Genomic DNA, 21,709 nt, shown 5'->3' with positions numbered 1-21,709 from the left:
ATGCTGCGTATTACTGATATTAACTATATGGCTCCGCGTTATCGTCTGGGCAGAACTATTGTTCCAGCCACCAAAGACAGATTCACAAATAACCTGCCTGATTTATCTCAACTGCTCTGTGCGGAGCTGCATTCAGATCACACAGGTGCTCTAAATGAGCAGGGTCAAAGGACAGATGGTCAGTGCAGAAGCAATTTGCACCCCGCAAATAATTTTCATTCTAGACTCCTAGTGTGAAAATGTCCATTTGTTTAGCAATTCAAATATTGATCCGTCTGCTTCCAAGGGTGTTGTTCAGCACGAATGTTGAACATGCACCTTTCTATTGAACCTGAGCAGCATTTATCAGGCCAGTACAACTGAACTCTGACATGAATACAAACAAAACTGCTAGCAAACACCTACCATGAAAAATGCACCTGGAACGTAATTGGGTGCCATGTGGAGCTCATCTCAGCAGACTATCCTCCAATCAAGCTCAAAACAGGTGCAGAGAACAGCACAGCTCCTTCCTCTTCTCATTTGGCTGTGTGCATGCGTGTGTGATACGAGAGGAAGTGGGGGGGAAACAGCGGCTGTCCTCATTACCAGCGGGCTAACACCTGAGGGATGAAATGTATGTTGATGCCCAGACCTGATTTTCACCCCTATTATCACCAGCAGGGGGTCGTCGCTATGAAATTACGGGGACTGAATGAGCATGGATGGGGCAGAACTGGCAGCTTACTCTAGGGGGCTACAGAACTGCGGAGAAGAGCTTAATGATGAAGGGGTTAACGCCATCAGATTGGTCCTGATTCAGTTCGGCTAGGCTAAATCAATACCACCTGATGAGGTGTCTGACGGCCTTAAGATGTGTATCAACGTAGAGTATGTTTTTTTTCACCTCTCGTTCCTTTCTCCCTGTGTGTCAAAACTAATTGGGTAAGACTGCCTATCATTTATTGATTAATCAAGCAGAATAGCTGTGGTTGGTGGCTGACAGGCAAAGGTGCTGCTATATTTTGTTTTGATTGGTAACTACTATAACTCATTGGTACTATACCATAACACAACAAACTGTGGGAAAGTGCAAAACCATAACATATTTACATTAAATTTGAAGAATACTACAGCAAAACATGACCGTAAATAGTAGCATGAGAAGTGTCACTATATTAAGTTCCAGAATTGCTCAGAAAAGTACAAGCTTCAATAGTACAGAAGAGGTATGTGAGATACAACAGAAAGAAAATAGTAGACGAAGTTTCAAATGGAGTTAAAAATGAAATTTTGTCATGATTTACTCACTGTCAAACCCGTGCGACTTCTTTCTTTGCGGAACACAAAAGAAGAAATTTAGCAGCATGTCTGAGTTTCTCTTTACATGAAAGTGGATGAGGACCAGTGGCTGTCAAGGTCCAAAAATGACAATATAAAAAGAATCATAAATCCAATTAGGTGCAAAGAACAAAGAATTTGTGAAATTAATAGCTTAATTGTACTGTATTTCATCAATGAGATTAATTTAAGGATTAATTCACTTCCATAATAAACATTTCCTGATAATTTACTCACCACCATGTCATCCAAGATGTTCATGTCTTTCTTTCTTCAGTCGAAAAGAAATTAAGGTTTCTGAGGGAAACATTCCAAGATTCTTCTCCATATAGTGAGATGTACTGTTACTTCCTCTACAGTCAAAAATCTGGGTGTTATATTAGGTAGCAACTTGTCTTTGAAAATCATAATTCCCATGTTACAAAAACAGCACTTAGCAAAATTAATAGCTTAATTGTACTGTATTTCATCAATGAGATTAATTTAAGGATTAATTCACTTCCATAATAAACATTTCCTGATAATTTACTCACCACCATGTCATCCAAGATGTTCATGTCTTTCTTTCTTCAGTCGAAAAGAAATTAAGGTTTCTGAGGGAAACATTCCAAGATTCTTCTCCATATAGTGGACTTCAATGGTGGCCAATGGGTTGAAGGTCCAAATTGCAGTTTCAATGCAGCTTCAAAGGGCTCTACATGATCCCAGCCAAAGATTAAGGGTCTTATCTAGCGAAACGATTGATCATTTTCTAAAAAAAAAAAGTATATACTTTTTAACCACAAATGCTCGTTTTGCACTAGCTCTGCAATGCGCATCCACGACTTCATGCATTACGTAGTCAGGTTGGAAAGGTCACGTGTTACGTAGCCGGAATTACCGACCCAGTGTTTACAAAGTGAACACGCAAAGACTAAATCAAACTCCCTTTAACAAAAAAAAAAAAAAAAAATCGTCCGATTTTGAGTTGAAGGAGAAAATCAGATGGAGTTCAGTACTACTTCTGCCTATGTCACGTGTGTCTTTGGACCCTCTGTGGGTAAAGGAAAACGTACTCGGTTACTAACGTAACCTAGGTTCCCTGAGATACAGGAACGAGTACTGCGTCTTGCTAAAAGAGACTATGGAAAAAAACCCTTGCTTGGGTTAAACAAATAAATTTTGCTTGGTTGGAACAGCAGCTATGCTAATTATGTGTCTATTTGTTTCTCTGTTTTTGCTACGGTATTGATTCGGTTACTAACGTAACCTAGGTTCCCTGAGATACAGGAACGAGTACTGCGTCTTGCTAAAAGAGACTATGGAAAAAAACCCTTTTTCTCCTGAACTGAAGCCTTTTTTCAATCACGCAGTGTAACTGCACGGCCATTGGTTCGTCCAGTGTATTAAAAACGAGCAGAGCTGCACGAGTCTATAGCGACGAAGCCAGCCAGAGCCCGCCAGAATGGGCGGGGCCATCTGGCTAAATAAGCAGGCGCTTCGCCACAGGATCCTCAGGTTACTTCGACTGAAGCGACGACTGAGTTGTGCAGCTACATAGCATGGCTAGCAACGCAGTACTCGTTCCTGTATCTCCTGGAACTGAGGTTAGGTTAATAGTAACCGAGTACGTTCCCTATCGATACTTCACTAGTACTGCGTCTTGCTAAAAGACGCTAGGGGAACCCAGTACAATAACGTCGTGCTATGGTAGAGGAACGACTGCATAATATAACCTCCTTAAGCATCTAATGCCCATAGGGAAGTATAACAATATTCTCCAAGGCTAAAACGGGCTAAACTCACAGTAATAGTGTTCATCTTCTGTTTGATTACGTCTTTAATTGATTTTTCCGTACATTTCTGCCATATGTACATTAACTGACAATCACCACTGATAAGCTACCACTAAATATTGTAGAAACTTAATTTGCTGTAAAGTTGCTTTGCAACGATTTGTATCGTGAGAAGCGCTATACAAATAAACTTGAATTGAATTGAAAAAAAACTTGAAAATACAATTTCAAACATTAGAGAGATCTGCAGATCCATTTGCAAGCTTTATTAGACAGAGACGTAGTCAATAACACAGGCAGGGTCGAAACACCAGCAAGCAGGTATGGCACGGGCAAGACACAAGTGTATTCCAAGGACAGATGTGATCAGACTCCGGCGAACAATATCCAACAGGGCAAGGGCCCATAGGGAAGTATAACAATATTCTCCAAGGCTAAAACGGGCTAAACTCACAGAGGTCATGCCCGGCCTGGGTAATCGTTCCAGAGGACTCGTACAACTTCGGCACTCCATGGGCCGAGAGCATACAAGTAAACTGACCTAAAGAGCTTGAGCGTGTTACGGTCAAGAACTCTCTGTCAGAACTGTTTTGCATAACGCAAGTGTGTGCCCACTTAAGCAGGCCCAGCAGGCCGCCGCACGGATCTCTGTAATGGACACACCACTAGACCATGTCCAAGACGAGGCGATGCCTCTGGTGGAATGGACTCGTACTCCGATGGGGCATTGCAGGCCCGAGGAAGAGTACGCTAGCGTAATGGCATCTACTATCCACCTAGAAAGCCTCTGATTCGTGACCAGATGCCCTTTGGTGCGGTTACAGAAGCTAACAAAGAGTTGTTCCGACCGCCTAAATGGGGCGGAACGCTCAATGTAAATCCTCAGAACTCTGACAGGGCAGAGCAAGGATAACTCCCGGTCCTCTTCAGAGGGAGGAAGCGCAGAGAGCACGATAGTCCAGGGTGACGTGCAACAGTTTGTGTGGTGTGAGAGTCAATGTAATCAGAAGGCGACCTCTGGTGGCGAGCAGACGGAAGACCACGGACTGGATTCGTGACAATTACAAACCATCAACTTTTAACTCGACCGCCTAAATGGGGCGGAACGCTCAATGTAAATCCTCAGAACTCTGACAGGGCAGAGCAAGGATAACTCCCGGTCCTCTTCAGAGGGAGGAAGCGCAGAGAGCACGATAACCTGTGCTCTGAATGGGGTGGAAAGTACCTTGGGTGTATAACCATGCTTTGGTTTCAGGACGACCTTGGAGTCATTGGGCCTGAATTCCAGGCAGGCAGGGCTAACGGAAAGCGCCTGCAGGTCTCCTATACGCTTTACCAATGCTAGTGCTAGAAGCAGAGCAGTCTTTAGCGACAGTGACCGAAGGTTAGTAGACTGTAGTGGCTCGAAAGGAGGGCCCTTCAGGGCCCTCAGCACAGTGGGCAGATCCCATGTAGGCAGGGACGGACTGGGAGTAAAAAACGGCCCTGGATTTTCTCCCAAATAGGCCCACCACAACTACAAACAGTCGCTACTATCTCACAATATTGCAGCAATCCTATCGCATTTATGGCAAATAACATCACAAAACCCACGGTGACCCTGCTGACAAAAACAATCGAAACCATCACAGAAATTTGAATGATTTCCTCTCAGACCTATTGGTTACTGTTGATAAAGCGCTAATTGTCTGAGATTTTAACATTCACGTTGATAATAAAAATGATGCATTAGGAATATAGTGTGTGTGTGATTGGCTGCAGGTGAGTCCAATCAGTGCAATGGAGCATGGGAAATGTAGTCCAGGGTGACGTGCAACAGTTTGTGTGGTGTGAGAGTCAATGTAATCAGAAGGCGACCTCTGGTGGCGAGCAGACGGAAGACCACGGACTGGATTCGTGACAATTACAAACCATCAACTTTTAACTATTAAAACCATTAAATAATGGTTTCCTGTAGTGTGTTTTGGGACATATTACATTAGGATTTAGTGGCTTTAACAAAAGCCATGAATAGAAGGTGACCAATTACCAGAAGGGACCAAAAGGCGCCATTACAGCTTCCATTAAAACCAATACAATTTTCATTGTAACCAGTAAAACCATTACAAATTATGCCAGGCTGACGGCCGTCTTCTTCTCCAAGAAGGCCGGACTTCTCCAGAACCAGAACCCCCCGCAGCCGTATGAGGCACTTTTTATTATGGATGGATGCACTTTATTTAACTTCTTTTGGACTGATGAACTGCAACACCCACTGACTGCCATTAAACAGCTTGGAAGATCAAAGACAATTTTTAATATAACTCCGACTGGATTCGTCTGAAAGAAGAAAGTCATATACACCTAGGATGCCTTGAGGGTGAGTAATTCATGGGCTAATTTTCATTTTTGGGTGAACTAACCCTTTAACATTGGTATCACAAGGCACTGCTCATTCACTGACCACAGACTTCGGAAGTGAACTTAGATGTCTTTTTGCACTGAAAGAAATGTCTTAGTACTGTTCTGACCTTAGTTCAGTTCATCATTTGAGATACAGCCCCTGAACTTTAGCACAGTGTTCAGCTGGACTTCAGGAAACCTAAATTATTAGATCAAGTCTAGTCTGTACCCACCAAAGGGAACATTACCCTCTCTATTCCTTATTCCCAGACTTACCTGCTGCACTGAATTTTATTGAATTTTAACAGCGTGAAAAAGCTCCTACAGACACCGTACCAAACATCACTTTTTTTTAGTGAGACCATAATCCACAGTCTGAGCTCTGATTGCCCACATGGGACTGTTGTATAATGCAGCTAAGAGTTTCTTTCTGCTGCCCCAGAGTGGCATTCCACATGTGGCAGTCCTAGAGAATCACAAATAGCTGGAAACAGCAGTTGGGAAAACCATTGCGTGTCCACAAATGCTCTGCACATCAGGAAGCGTTCACATTTTCCTGCCCTTGGAACACATTTACAATGTTATGTAAAAAAATAACAAGATTAATGAGATTTCAGATACTCCCCTCGATCTCACATCAGCTCACTCGGTGAGTCCTCTTTTTACTGCAAGGTTATGCACCACACCGAAATTCTCTAGTGGAAAGCAAACCTTTATAAGGGCCGTTACATAAAAACACTGTTTAGCGTCGACCTCATTCATGAGAAGGGACTTTTTAGCATTAATATTTTCCCTTGTGTACAACACAGAGCCCAGTTCAATCCGGTATAGGGTAAATATCATGTAAATAGACAGGCCATTGTTAAAAATCATTGCTGTTTTTCTTTCTTCATTGGACAGTAGATGGTACGAGAGCCTCACGACCCCTCAACGCAATTTTCTTAAGTACAACCTAACCGTCAAGCAGCTGTGGATGGACGTTTGTTAAGCTACTGATCACATTTACGCCTCTGAGAGGGTCGAGTTGATTGGCTCACAGGACTTTCCAATGACCTGATTCGACTGAGTGTCAATGGGAGAGCCGTGCTGTCGTATTATACAGAGTGCCGTTTCCTATGGGTCCCATTGCCTCCTCTTGCAGAGATGCGCTTTACATACAAATTGGTTGAAATGTGAAGAATGTGCTTCAGCCTAATCATTTTAGAGTATTAAGAGACTTTTTTTTAATGATTTGCAAAACCCCCTACTGCTTTTTATAATTTAGTCTATGCTACTGCTACTAGAGCTATCAAGCAGCTTCTCTGAAATCCCCACTCAGTTGGTAGGAAACCATTAAAACGTGAACAAAGTGAATGTATGACTTTGTTCATAGAATTAAATATGCCTTTATTTCATAGTTGAGATATAGCAGGTATGTATTTTTATCATTCAAGTGTTAATACTGATACAGTATATGAAAACACATGAAATTTTAATCCAAAGCAACATAAGAGAAATCACTTGTAATTATGGATGAACTATTTCTGGTTCATTTTTCCTAACTCGTTCAGCTTACATGTGAACAAATTTACATTTACGTTTGAAGCAGATGATGTTTTCACCAAAGCAACCGAGGGAAAATTGCATATTGTGTTTGTGACAATTACTTAAGTAGGTCAGATTCAATGACATGAGCACTAAAGGAAACCGCAGTTACAATACGAACAGTACTAATACATGTGAAATGCAAATTCCCTAGAAATAGGTGCAGATCCTAACTCTTTGTTAGAGCCCAGAGTTTTCTATGATCTTCAACCTCAGCAGAGACTCTGGCAATGACTGATTTACATAACAGCATATTTTTAATGGTGCAAGACATCCCTCTGCTATGGAATAATTTTTCTGGGTCTCCTATTATCTTGGGTATATTAAACTAGTTTATATCTATTAAATGTATTTCATAATGATTCATTGGTTCTCTAAGAAAATCAATTTAAACTTTAGCGAGCAACCAGGAATTTCAGGCTTTTTAAGAGGCTCATAAAAATCCATTGCAATTCTGCTTACGTGACATTGTGCTGCCCGCAACCAGTAGCTCTATAGGGTTGGTGGGCTCACTTCATTTATATAAATTAATTAAAGTGCTATTCATGAGCATGTTCTCTTCTGTGATGAGCATGTTTTTAATTTCTGCATTAAAATTAATTTTTTAGGGGCATGAAGCAAAAAATGTCAGAGTGATAAGACTGTCCTGATATCATAACGAAGAAAAAGAAGAAGAAAACATTAAAATGGATACAATTCTTGAAAAGAGGTTTGGCATAATCAATGATTATTTCCTAGAAATACATACATACATACATACATACACTATTATAAAACTGCTTTATAAACCCTTTATCAGTCAAATCAAAGTCCTTTTTATGGCAAGGCAAGATTAATTTAGGTTGTAAAATGCCATGTGGTGCAACATAAAAACAATGATATTTATTAATTAATATGTATATATCATATTTTTACCACGCAGCATACGCATATTAAAAAAGAAAAACAGAAAAAAACAAACAAACAAACAACATTTAAGATGTATATACTTTTACTTTCCACTCTCACAAGACATTTTAAAACATCATGTTTTCATTTAGATGTTTTTTCCTCTTCTCGTGGAGCCACTTTGTGTACACATCCAGAATTAAGAATAAATGCCTGCAAGACATCTTTGTTTATTCCTTATATTTTCGGTGAAAAGCACTAAAACATGAAACTAACCAAGCAGAGGAAATAATTTGCGTAATTATGAGATTGTCACGTCATCCAAATGGTTTTTCCTTCTGGGGTAGAAAAAGCCACTTTGTGTACACATCCAGAATTAAGAATAAATGCCTGCAAGACATCTTTGTTTATTCCTTATATTTTCGGTGAAAAGCACTAAAACATGAAACTAACCAAGCAGAGGAAATAATTTGCGTAATTATGAGATTCATCATCCAAATGGTTTTTCCTTCTGGGGTAGAAAACATGAGTCCAAGTGTCTGTGCAGCCTGTCAACAGTCCACACGACACACCATGCAAAAATTTGTGGGTTCTGCTCACTAACTTTTCCATGCCTTTTTAACATCTAACCAGTAGTTGTCCAGCTCCTGCAAATCTCAGCACACAACAATAATTATTATTTTTTTGCGTGACTCCAGAGATCTAAACAGAGGAACTAGAGACAGACCTGATTTTACAACCTGTTTGGGATTTGGCTAGTATAGCGTGACTAACACCCCTGCTGAATTGCATATGCTGCTGAATTTTAACTCTGTCGTTCTGCGGGAGGCACCACGTTTGCAGGACCTCAGAACAAATGCCATCTGTTACAAACAAACAACAAAAAGAACGGTCCTTCTTTAAGAAATAAAGTTTGAGACCTAAGAAATGAACATATGTCATAACGTGCGACTCCAGACGGCCAATTATTTTTTATTCGGGCACTTAAACTTTGTGGAGGAGTGCAGGATATTGGCTGTAATGTATACACAATGCAGCCTGAAGCAGCGGGGGCCCCAGCTCAAACTCATCCCAGGGGGCCTCTAGCGAGAGAAGTGAAGGTACCTCCGAGCGCAGACAGCCACCTGCATGTGTCTGCTTTGCTGTGTGCCAATTACTCACTGACAAACAGAGCGAGCGGCTGACAGTTTTCAGCATGTTTGGCAGATGCCAGGCACGAATGCCCCAGTGTGCGCCCCACATCAGTTCGGTCTTAGGGTGCAGGCCTTGAAATGACAGCTTGACTGGACAACTGCCAAGATCAGAGACATCCCAAGAAGAGAGAGGGAAATATACAGGGGAGATCTTCTCTTGCAGATAGTAAAGTGCTTAGACTGGCTCATCCATAATATAAATGTAGAAACGTTACAGGTCATTAGAAACACTGAAATAATTCATACTGAAACTGATGTTCAGAGAAGCCCTTGACATAAAAACATATTCAAAAACCTTATATATTGATTGTCTTCTACTTTGAAATCAAGAATACGCTGGTGAAACTGTCCAATCAAATGCTTTCTAGAACAAAAGTGTCCCCTCTTCCGTGAATTACAAATACTCTAATTATTATAATTAGCTGTAATAAGTATAAATAGTGCAGCTTTACCAGGCTGTGACATAAACTAAATTCTATTGGATATGTAAACACATTGAAAAACTCTTAATCAAGCCAGTACACGAGGACTTTACTGGTTAAGGATATTTCAAAACTTGGCATGTAAACCGTCCTGCATTTGTGCAATGAACATGAATGATACCTCAAACCGTGCGGCTTGAGAAAATGAGTAAATTGAGTAAATCACACTTAAGCTTCTTGGTAGGTAATGAAATGAAAAAAAAAAAAAAACATAATAAATGTGAACATGAGCTACATACAGTGCCCTCCCACTAATATTGTGCTAAAAATGTAAATATGAATAGGAATACACTTCCGAGATATATTGGACAGGTTGGATAAGTTATAGGAACCAATAGCAACATGCTAAAAACCATTCAGAAAATCTTATCAACTATATAGCTAGTAGCTACACTGTTTTGCATATAGGCAAGAATCACTTACATTCTTCCGAAAATTCGAGAAAAAAAAAAACATTGGTAAAAACTTATATCAAGTTTATTTAATGCTATTATATACAGTATATTGTTTTGTTTCAGTGCTTTTAAAGTAACAGTACTAATGTATGTGTATGATTTGTGTATCCTAAAATACAGTTAAAAATTGGGGCCGGTAAGTTTTTTTTTTTTAAACAAATCATACTTCAAATCAAATCTTAATCACAAGTATACAAAGGTTAAATACTTGAATTATATATGTAAGGGATAATCTGCATTTGCCGTGCATTAAAGGATTTTAAATGCACGACGCGGAAGCAAAGAACCACCCGATGCGAACCTTATTTTAAGGTCCAATTCTCACCATTAACAAACCATTAACTGTGACTTTTGCCTCAAAAAACTCCTAATTCGATGATAGTTAGTAATATAGTTGTTAAGTTTAGGCATTAGGTAGGATTAGGGATGTGGAATATGGTCATGCAGAATATGTGCTTTATAAGCACTAATAAACAGCCAATATGTTAATAATACGCATGCTATTAAGCAACTAGTTAATAGTGAGAATTTGTCTCCATCCTAAAGTGTTACCAAATAAATAAATAAAAATCACAGTTTCTACAAAAACATTTAAGTGGCACAACTGTTTTCAACATTGATAAACATTGATTCAATACAAAATCAGTATATTCGAATGATTTCTGAAAGCTCATGTGTCACTGAAGACCTAAGCAATGGCTGCTGAAAATTGAGCTTTGCATCACAGGAATAAATTACATTTCAAATGATATCAAAATAGAAGACAATTATTTTAAATGAATATAAAATTAAATAATACAAATTCAAAATATTCCTGATTTTACTGTGTTTTTGCCAAACGAATACTGATCCTGTCATTCAAAATTCATATGGTGTACCTAAAGATAACAGAAAGATTATGTACAATACAAGAACTTGACAGTATGTGCCATTTCAAATATCAACTCTTATACCCTGCATTACAGTAGTGGATAAAGTTGTCAAGATCACTTTGATATCTGCATTGCGAGAAATTTAAAAAAGAAAAAAACTTTATAAATGAATTCACTTGCTTGTGGCTTCTTGAGAGGAAATATTTGCATCTCTTTGCTTTAGGCTTACCTCATGCGCTGTCTGCATCATAATATATTGACCAAATCATATTAATTATTGTGATAATAAAACATAATTACTGCAATTTATGTATGCAAATTTGGGACACAAAACCCATAATTAGAGATAACTTCAAATAATAACTTCCTTCCTATAATTATTGCAATGATTCAAGCCAGTGCTCAAACAAATTTCTTTAATGGATTGAAAACTAGAAACGATCAAGTATAAAGTTCTAAGGGTGGATTATCTCGTGCCGTTTTACAATTATCTCTATATGCAAATATGAAAGATAAGCAATCGCTTGGTCTTCCCGACAGCTATGAAGACAAATAAAGAAAGTTACAGAGCTTGAAACAATAATGTCAGCAACTGAAATACATTAGCTGTGCAAAACTATAATGCTCCTATATGGAACTCATTTAATTGACTTTGCGAATGGATTTGTGCTGCATAAATAGATAAGAACATGAAAAATATGATTATTCCAGTAGCATATGGGTAGCTGGCAGATAATATTAGGACATAACAACCAATAATGGATCTGCTTTGAATATAATGTATACAGTGGTTGTTTACTGTGTGGGTTAGAATGATAGGAGGGATGTATTGAAGGTTATAAATCCCTTCTGCTTATTTCCTTTGGAGAATATGATTCACACTTTCAGCAACATGCAGTTTTTTTTCTCACCTTCAAGAAGACTAATTTCTAGATTATTATGGTCTGGTTATATTCTTTCTTTCATCCTGGTTTAATGATTTATATTAGTATGCGGTGTGCATCTGCTCATTAAGATCTGAGACTTTCCCTTGTCTCGATATCAACACAACCTATGCGTCCACCGAACACTGTTTTCTTAGACCGGTGTAGCCAGTTGTTCACTGTGTACTTTTGTACACTCCTCAGCTGTGAACAAACCAAACCCAGGTCTGATTTAAATGGGGGCCAAGGGTCCTTAACTTGTCTTCAACGCAAGTTATGGGACTGGGGGTCCACCTGCAGGTCTCCACAACTTCTAATAATTGCTCTCTCTCTGGATGAGTAGTCTCCAAGGGCTCAATTTAGGCAGTGGACAGTCTCCCCAGCACAGATTACTATCTGGGAGCTGCTGAATTCAAAGGGATTTGTGCATTCCTGTTCAGCAGCTTGTGTCAAAGAGTCTGGAAACAAACTGACATGCACATAATGGTTATAGAATGGAAGCCATTCACATTAGCATCAGTGTTTTTGGGGGGATGTTCAGGTCCTGAAGTGTGAGGAACGGCACCTCTTAGTCTTTTTTTTATTACAGCGCTTGCAGGGCAGTACTGTATTGATTTTTCTCAAACACTCTGTTTAGGGTTTTTCAAAACCCCTAACTGTGAATTTTTAACTTCTGAAAGTTGTTCAGCTTGATCTACTTAACGTACACATTCAAACTTTGGTTTGTAGATCATTTCATCATTGCGGTTTCTAGCTGTTGAATTAAAATGGATTTATATGCAGTATTTTGTAAGCTGAGTATTTAAAATGTAACTGACAGTGATGCCATCACAATATTTCATAGTGGGTCTCCTTTCTTATGTCTATTTGCATACTGAAAAGTGATTAGACTTGTCTTTCTTTCATATAATTATAATTTTTGTGCCTTTAAATTGCATAGTGGCTGTGCTGATTCTTGTATGCAGCCAATCGAACACAAGATGTGTGCTCAGTCACATTTATGAATTAATGATAATTTAATTTATGATTGTCTCTTCAACTTTGGGTAATTTCTGACCTTCAAGGAAATCATTTTGGAAAAATGTATTGTATTTACACAGTCAATTTTTCAATGTTTTGTTAATTTCAATTTTTGTTTAATCCTAGTTTTAATAAATAAATGTAAGGATGGTAAAAAAAGGAGTCAGTTTTAAAGTGATCTTTATAGAACAGAAAAAGCTCAAATCTGCTGGTTTTAATAGAAATCAGCATCTGAAACAAAAGTATACAAAGTTGAAGAAACAAACTTGAAGTCCAAACTTACTGTACTGTTTACTTTTCTGCTTTGCAAGTACTATTATTTTCCCTCCAGGAAAAGCACATTGATATTTTAACATAGATTTTCTGTTTAAAAACACCAACAGTGCAGTCATTTTTGTTGCAGTGATTGTTGTTTTGTTACAGACATTTTGTTGTTTATCAGCAAGATATTTATAGCTTTGTGATGAATTTGAAATGCTAATTACAAAATTTTTGATATTACATATGTAAGATACAATCATATGAATCAATAAACTTTAACTCTGCTAGCTGTATACAAAAACATAACCACAAATGAGTAAAAATTCATACCAAAGACCTCAAGATGTTCTCAGAAACTAGTCATGCTTTCATAGTCCCATGAGGTTGTCTGATCACAAATTAAGTTCGCACTGAGGTTTTATGAGTCATCTTTGCAATTCAGATCTTTCAGATAACATGGATGAAAATGAATCACCATTAATGAGGTGGATTGCAAGGTTACTACAGCAGAGCTCTAATGAGGGCAATGCGAATTTCAATCAGACGCAACGAACACACAGAGAAACATAATCAAGTGCTAGATGCTTCAGGTGATGTAAAATATTCCATTATCAAAGAACTTATGACTGTTCAGTCATACTATATGAAATCTGACATGACAATTTTAGTTATAAAAATGTGTTATGGAAATGCTAATCACACTTTGTTTTTAAGATTTAAGAATAAACTCTTTATGATCCACACCACTGAGACTCTCACTGACATTTATAAGTCATATCAGAATCAGAGCAGCATGACTGACATGCATTGCTCTCATTAGAGTGTAAATCTCATTTTTCAAATCTCATTTTATCTCTATAACTAAAACATCTCATCATGCTACATGTAATCAGACAATAAGGCCCCCTGCAAAGTCTTCCCTTCCTGTATAACGCCTTAATTCTAGCTTTGCTGAATGAATGACAGCTTCTTCTCATTACATTCTTCCCAGGTGACAAAAACTTTACTGTTTCCTACCTATACAATTATACCACCTTCCTTAACTCTAGTGGAGATCTCATTGGCTTCCTCCTGACCTCTGCGCTCAAGCCTTGGAGGCAGGATTACCACTGAGTTCAACTCTGTCTTTGTTCCTGCGGACTGAGAGAGTGGAAGATGCTTTAACAAAACTCAAACAGCTGAAACTTCAGTCATCCTCACAACTTTGTGTTCGCAATCAGTGGGAACTACTGCAGAAGATCAATAGCTAGCACACTCAATCTCACCGCTGCCTCCTTTCAAACAACCTGAAACATTTTTTTTCTTCAAGCGTTTTCATGTGGTTACACAGAATAACGAGATGATTCCTCACTATAGCAAAGTTCAACGTTTTAGTCTTGTAGGTTTACACTTTTAAAAGTCCACTGCTATAAATCATGAGCATTCTGTTCTTACAGTATAGCAAAAAAGGGGGAGAAATTTTTTTTTTCCCTCACACAATTTACAATTAAGAATTTATTTTATGAAATTGTATCAAAATAAATCCAATAGCATACAAACTGCTCATTTAAATTGCTTTTCTATGGACACTGATGAACAGTAAGTCACTGAAGTTGAAATAGAAAAAAGATACAGTAAATAAATCATTCATGACCTCTAGACTGGACTATTGTAATGCATTGCTAGGTGGCTGTCCTGCATCTTCAATAAACAAGCTACAGGAAGTCCAAAATGCAACGGCTAGAGTCCTCACCAGGTCAAGAAAATATGATCATATTACCCCAATTTTACAGTCTCTGCACTGGCTACCTATTAAGTTCCGTATCAGTTACAACATATTATTACTTACCTATTCATCGTCTGTTTGATTACGTCTTTAATTGATTTTTCCGTACATTTCTGCCATATGTACATTAATTGACAGTCACCACTGATAAGCTACCACTAAATATTGTAGAAATTAATTTGCTGTAAAGTTGCTTAGCAACGATTTGTATCGTGAAAAGCGCTATACAAATAAACTTGAATTGAATTGAATTGAATATCTTGATTCTCACCTTTATAGATTATGTTGATCTATAATGGGCAATGGTCAAAGTAACCTAATAATTTAGTCTATTAACTATGCATAAAATTGTGTACAATTCCATAAATATTTAATGTGAATTTAACATTGAAAGTTAATGTGAATAAAAACATTTAGGCTACTAATCATAACACTTTCATTGTACAGAAAGAGAGCAAAGAACATTTACACTGAAGGTCTAGTTCAAACACTCTCAAAAACTCCCATTAAAATCACTGAAGCTGTTTACACTATGAAATTAATGTCTTACAGATTCGTACACACATTTGCACTTTGTTGTTTCTGACGAGAGAATTAGCCAGAAAGAGGTATTCAGTCAGCTTTTTAGCTATGACTCATCTGAACGCCTCTGATTGGCCATTGCATTCATAAGCTCAACAGCATCGTCTGTGATTGATTCATGCACAGTGCTGTAAAAACGCGTCTGTCTCTGGCTCAGCGCCAGCCAGCGAACGAACGCAGATTCGAATTTAGCAGCTGATGATATGACGTGCTGAACGTTCGAACCACGCCGGTGTGATTGTATTAAATATAGAAAATATTAATAGGCTATTTTTTGTCTTTTGGAAGCTGCATTCAAAATCCACTTGGCTCAAAAATCTGAGGGGCACGTGCCCCCTCACTTTGAATGGGCATGACGCCTCAGAACATAGTGCTAAAATGTAATTTTATGATTTTAACAGGGTATTCATACATTTCTACACTGTAAATATGATTTTTTCCCCAAGGTTGTCATTTTTTTATTATTTGATTTTTTGAAATACCTTTTAAAGTCAAATACTATTTAATTTTTCTACTTAGTGAATTTTACATTTAAGTCAATGTGTTACTTGTCGTTTCTTTGTAACTATTTGTGAAATTTACTTGAAATTTCTGTGTGAAAATTGTTTGTTTCTGAGTTATTTCACTCTTTTACAGTGTAACAAAAAAGGGGGAGATTTAAAAAAAATTATTCACAGTTACAATTAAGAATTTATTTTGTGAAATTGTGTCAAAATAAATCCAATAGCGTACAAACCGCTCATTTAAATAGCTTTTCTATGGACATTGAAGTACAGTAAGTCACAGAAGCTGAGATAGAAAAACAATAAATACATGTTTTCAACATATCAGTGCTAAAATATAATTTCATGAGATTATATCAGATTCTAACAGCGTATTTGGACATTTTGGTAACACTTTATTTTAGGGTCTCTTAACTAGTTGCTTATTAGTGTGCATATTACTAGAATATTATCCATTTATTAGTAGTAATTAAGCACATATTAATGTCTTATTCTACATTACTTTATTCTACATCCCAAATCCTAACCAATACCTAAACCTAACAACTACCTTACAAACTATTAATAAGCAGCAAGTTAGGAATTTATTGAGGGAAAAGTCGTAGTTAATAGTGAATAAGTGTTCCCTATTCTAAAGTGTTACCGACATTTCTACACTGTAAATATTATTTATTTCAAAGTTGTAATATTTATTATTTTATTACTTGATTTTTTAAGTACCGTTTAAAAGAAAATACTATTTAATTTTTTGTACTTAGCTAAATTTACATTTAATTCAATGCTACTTGACATTTCTTTGTAACTATTTGTGAAATTCACTTGAAATTTATGAGTGAAAATTATTTTAAAAGTAAACCCTACACCTATTTTTTTCCCGAAATAGTCAGGAAAAAGAGCAGCAAGATGGTATTGAGACTGCAGGGGAGATGTGAAGTGATTTGAAGGAAATGTTAAGTTTGATGCTTCCATCATGCTGTCATTTCTGAGAACCAGTCAATATGGTGGAAGTGAGGTAATCACTAAGGTGAGGGTGATGGGTGAAAGGGTACAAAGACTTAATGTGAAGGTGACTGTGGATTGATGAGTGAAGAAGCTGCGGTAAAAAGACCGGGCTGTGGGAAGGAGATACAGAAATAATCAGACACATGAGAGGAAGATTCCAGTAAAGACAAGGTCAAGTTTGTTGCCAACCCTGATGCTGCATTCTCAGAGGAAAAGCTTTCTGAGCTGGTGTTTGGCTGGCTAAGTATTTATTTGTCAGATTGTGTATTTTCGTCCAAAGGGATCTTACAGTGCATTCAAGCTTTTCGTTTAATCAGTAAGTGTGTTCTCAGGGAATCAAACTAAAAAAATTTTTTTTATACTAGTAAACTAGCAGAAATATAATTCTTGATAGCTGCAACTTCACAATTATCTGCCTTTCAAATGCAATTACAGATACCAGTTTCTGACTAGTTGAATATTAAATTTCACATCAGAAATGTACATGTGCAAATCATAAAAATGATTCTTTATATCAATAATTATGTGTTTACTAGTGCAAATGTCTATTCTTGATATCAATTGAATTACTATGAGTAAAAATGCTTTTTTTTAAATCAGTAATACGGCTTTGACTAATTACAATTTCCCTTTCTGATACCTGTAATGTGATTGTTACTACTGAGAAAGCCATTTTAGATATCTAAAGTTTTATTGATAAATGAAATCCATTTTCAAATATCAGAAATACCAAATCAAACATGTTGAAATGCATTTACAAATCAAGAATGACCATTTCAGCAAGTGAAAATGTAATTATTGCTATTATGAATTTAGATGTTTACCTGTAAAAGTAATTATTGATAGGGAAAATTAGCTGATATCAGCACAGCTGATTTGTGTATCTGGAATTTTAACTCGCAAGCAACTAATTTTTGATAAGTGCAATTACATTTCCATAAACCACAAACACAGAATCCTGGGATTTCATAGATCTATTTACATCTATGCTACCTTTAAAAATCAACCAGCTTAAGGGATCTTAGTAGACAGAATATGCTAAAAAGAATAGATTTGGACACATTTTGTTCAATACATCCCATGTCACATGGTCAAGTACTGCTGGCATCATATCTTGTCCAACTGACAAGGAGGTTGAGGACACTGCTTAGTATCTCTGTCAGTGTGAGACATTTTTCACATTTTTTATCCCACAGCCACACTGTAGAACCAACAGTCTTACAAGAAATCAAATAAACAAGAGTTTTACTTGTGAACAGGAAGTGACACCATAGGCATTCATGAATAGCTGAAGACTCCTGATAGCATTTCAGCTCTGTTTCAGGAGAAGAAGATAAAGTTCACATCAGACGCTGCATGAATTACCATACTGTCCTCGAATGAGAGAATCCAATAATCCTCCAGTGTTCTGTCTACATACATCGACTGCCATATGAGTTTGGCTAATACTTCGCCCAGACCATCTGTCACTGGAATAATAGTGTAAAGTGCCTCGATCTAAAGCAGTCCAAAACAAACCACACCAGATGAACATCATTCCTTGAAATCTTCTTACTAGTTTACATTTGTGACAGAAATACCAATCCATAATGAGATGGAGGGGATCGCACACACGTACATACGTTCACGTACAAGCAAGCTGTATTGATTTCGACACAGAGCGGCAGAAATAGCAGCGAGCACAGCCACTGGTCTTCAGGCAGATGTCTAATAGACTTCGGTGAGTCTTCACTTCATCACGCCAGGCCACCGCTGACAGTTAGATGCTGGAGGGCAATTAAAATTAAAGCGTGGCTGATTAGAATATCATATTCATCTGGATGGTAATTACTGTGTCTGGCTTGGTATAAATAATTAATTATGCAAAACCCATGCAGCTGCCACTGGCTAGAGTTAACTGACTTTCTGTCAATATCTCACCGTGCTGGAAAGGATAAAGAGACTGAGGAAATAAGCACTTTAGCTGCTATCTTTCTGCCCTGTCGGGCCTCTCTGTGCCACCGAATCAGTGTCTGTTTGCCCTCTGTGAGTGCAGGTGGCGCTTTGGGGACAATATGAAGGCTGGCTAAGCCCTCAAAGCATGGAAGTTATAAAGGGCAGCGAACAGGAGCTACAACCTCTCATTAATACAAATGAACTCTTCAGACGTATTTCATTTACTCAGGGAGATGTGTTAGCTTGGCAATACCTCGTCGAAATTAATGATTAATAATAAGAACAAAACCTTCTGGATTAATGTCGGGAGAAGAAATATTTCCCCTCGATTTGATGAATTTCACATGTTTGAGGAAAGCTTTTATTGTTCCAGCTTGTCAGAGGAATGGTGGTTTCTGAGATTTCATTGGTAATGTTGTTTTCCTTTCATTTGTCCTGAGGCTCTGCGTTACAAGAAGGCAAACCTTCTCCACCCTCCACTGGATATTTCATTAGCCGTCTACGGACTGATTGATGATGTGAGTCACTCACACTGGAGCGGGACTAGATGCTGTTGACAGGAGAAGTACCCTGTAGCTTCACAGACTTTTACAATAGTGTTTTAGGTTCAACAATAGGGTTAGAAACAATAAAAAAAATAAAAAAAAATAAAACATTGATGACCAGATCTGTATAGTTAATTATATGTTTTAACATGTAAAGTGTCTTTTAAAAGTATTCACACTTTTAACTGTTTCCCCATTTAAAAATAATTTGAGTGTGTTTTTTTAATATCTGATAATAATTCAGTAAAATTAGAGAACTGGTTTAGGTTGGAACACTGATGCAGTAAATATACAATGCATTAGTGCCAATAAAAATCCCCTTGGAGTTTTTTTTTCTTCACACAGAACTGAATCACAGTGGACCTACTGTTTTTAGAATTTAATTTACATATAATATAATATAATATAATATAATATAATAATCAGTGTTGAATAAGTTACTCTAAAAAGTCTTATTCTACAGTGCAATTTGAGTAGTAATTATAAAAATATTACATTACTTATTACTACTTACTTTCTAAATCCCATATCAATCTCGACCAGTTGAAGAATACAAGGATAGACATGAAACCTCTCTTTTAATTCTTTCAAATAAATAAAATAAAATTGCATAAATTATTTTCAAACCGACAAAGCATTTTAAGGGAGCATGTATGTAAAAAATATACATTTTAACATTAGATGTTAAAATTTGATGTTAAATCCACCATTGTTTTATATAGAATTGTTCTATAGTCTATAGTGTATGCAATTACATCAAAAGTAACGTTTCGGTTACATATGTAACCCTCGTTCCCTGAAGGAGGGAACGGAGACGTCGTGTCGGTGACAGACGAATTGGGATCTTGCTTAGAGAGACCAATCCACTTCGAGTGTAAACTAAATGAGCCAATGCACATTGGCATGCGATGATTGCATCCAGCTGCCACTGATCATAGCGTGAGCATAAAAAGGCAGCCAGTGCAATGCATTCCAGGTTTTCGCTGAGGAGCCGAGCCGATGACCCGGCCACTCAGCGGTGGTGCAGCAGCCGTGGCGACGGGACGTGACATCTCCATTCCCTCCTTCAGGGAACAAGGGTTACATACATAACCGAGACATTCCCTTTCAGTTGGTCACTCTCGACGTCACGTCGGTGACCGACGAATTGGGCCCCCCTAAGGAACCTGATGACCAGGTCATGCTTCCCTACTGACTTTCCTTCCACGGGGTCATGGTTAGCAGCAATCGCAGCAACATAGACTATTCCACTTCAAGGCGTAAGCGTGTCTCGGAGACGGTGCTCTCACCGAAGTGATGGTGTCAACTACCTCCTGGGGTAGGTTACCTAGAACCGCCGCATCCCGTCCAGGGACCAAACATGAAGTTTCCAGAGGTCTGGAAGCGGGTGCCCCATCTCTGAGTCAGTAGATCCTTCCTCAGGAATCTGCAAAGTAGGGGCTGTCACGAGGAGCATTAGTTCCGGGAACCAGGTCCGAGTGGGCCAATAAGGCGCCACAAGCAGGACCTGCTCCTCGTCCTCCCTGATCTTGCACAGTGTCTGTGCAAGAAGGCCCACTGGGGGAAACGCATACTTGCAAAGGCCCCGAGGCCAGCTGTGTGCCAGTGCGTCCATGCCGAGTGTTTCTTCGGTCAGGGAGTAAAACAACTGGCAGTGAGAAGTCTCTGGAGACACAAACAGGTCTACCTGAGCAGCTCCGAAACGTCTCCAAATCAGCTGGACTGTCTGGGGATGGAGTCTCCATTCTCCTGGGAGCGTAGCTCGTGACAGCTCGTCGGCCGTATGGTTGAGCAGACCCGGAATGTGAATGGCATGAAGTGACCTCAGAACCTTCCGACTCCAAAGGAGGAGGTGGCGGGCGAGTAGGACCACCTTGTCGGTTGATGCATGCAACGGTCGCCGTGTTGTCCATTCGGACCAGCACGTGCTTGCCTCGTAAGCGCCCTTTGAGACGGTTCAAGGCAAGGCGCACCGCTAACAACTCTAGGCCATTGATATGCCAGTGCAGTTGGGGGCCCGTCCATCCCCCCGACACTGCGTGCCCGTTGTACGTGGCCCCCCAGCCGGTGGTGGAGACATCTGTGTAAACCACAGCATGCCTGGAGACCTGTTCTAGGGGCACTCCTGCCCGGAGGAACGTAAGGTCTGACCACGGGGTGAAGGTTTGGTGACAGGCCTGTGTAACTTGGACCTGGTGAGTGCCGCGCTGCCACGCCCACCT

This window comes from Sinocyclocheilus rhinocerous, unplaced genomic scaffold (genome assembly GCF_001515625.1).
Source record: "Sinocyclocheilus rhinocerous isolate Xijiao unplaced genomic scaffold, SAMN03320098_v1.1 scaffold61, whole genome shotgun sequence".
Taxonomy (NCBI): domain Eukaryota; kingdom Metazoa; phylum Chordata; class Actinopteri; order Cypriniformes; family Cyprinidae; genus Sinocyclocheilus; species Sinocyclocheilus rhinocerous.
This window is presented reverse-complemented; position numbering follows the sequence as displayed.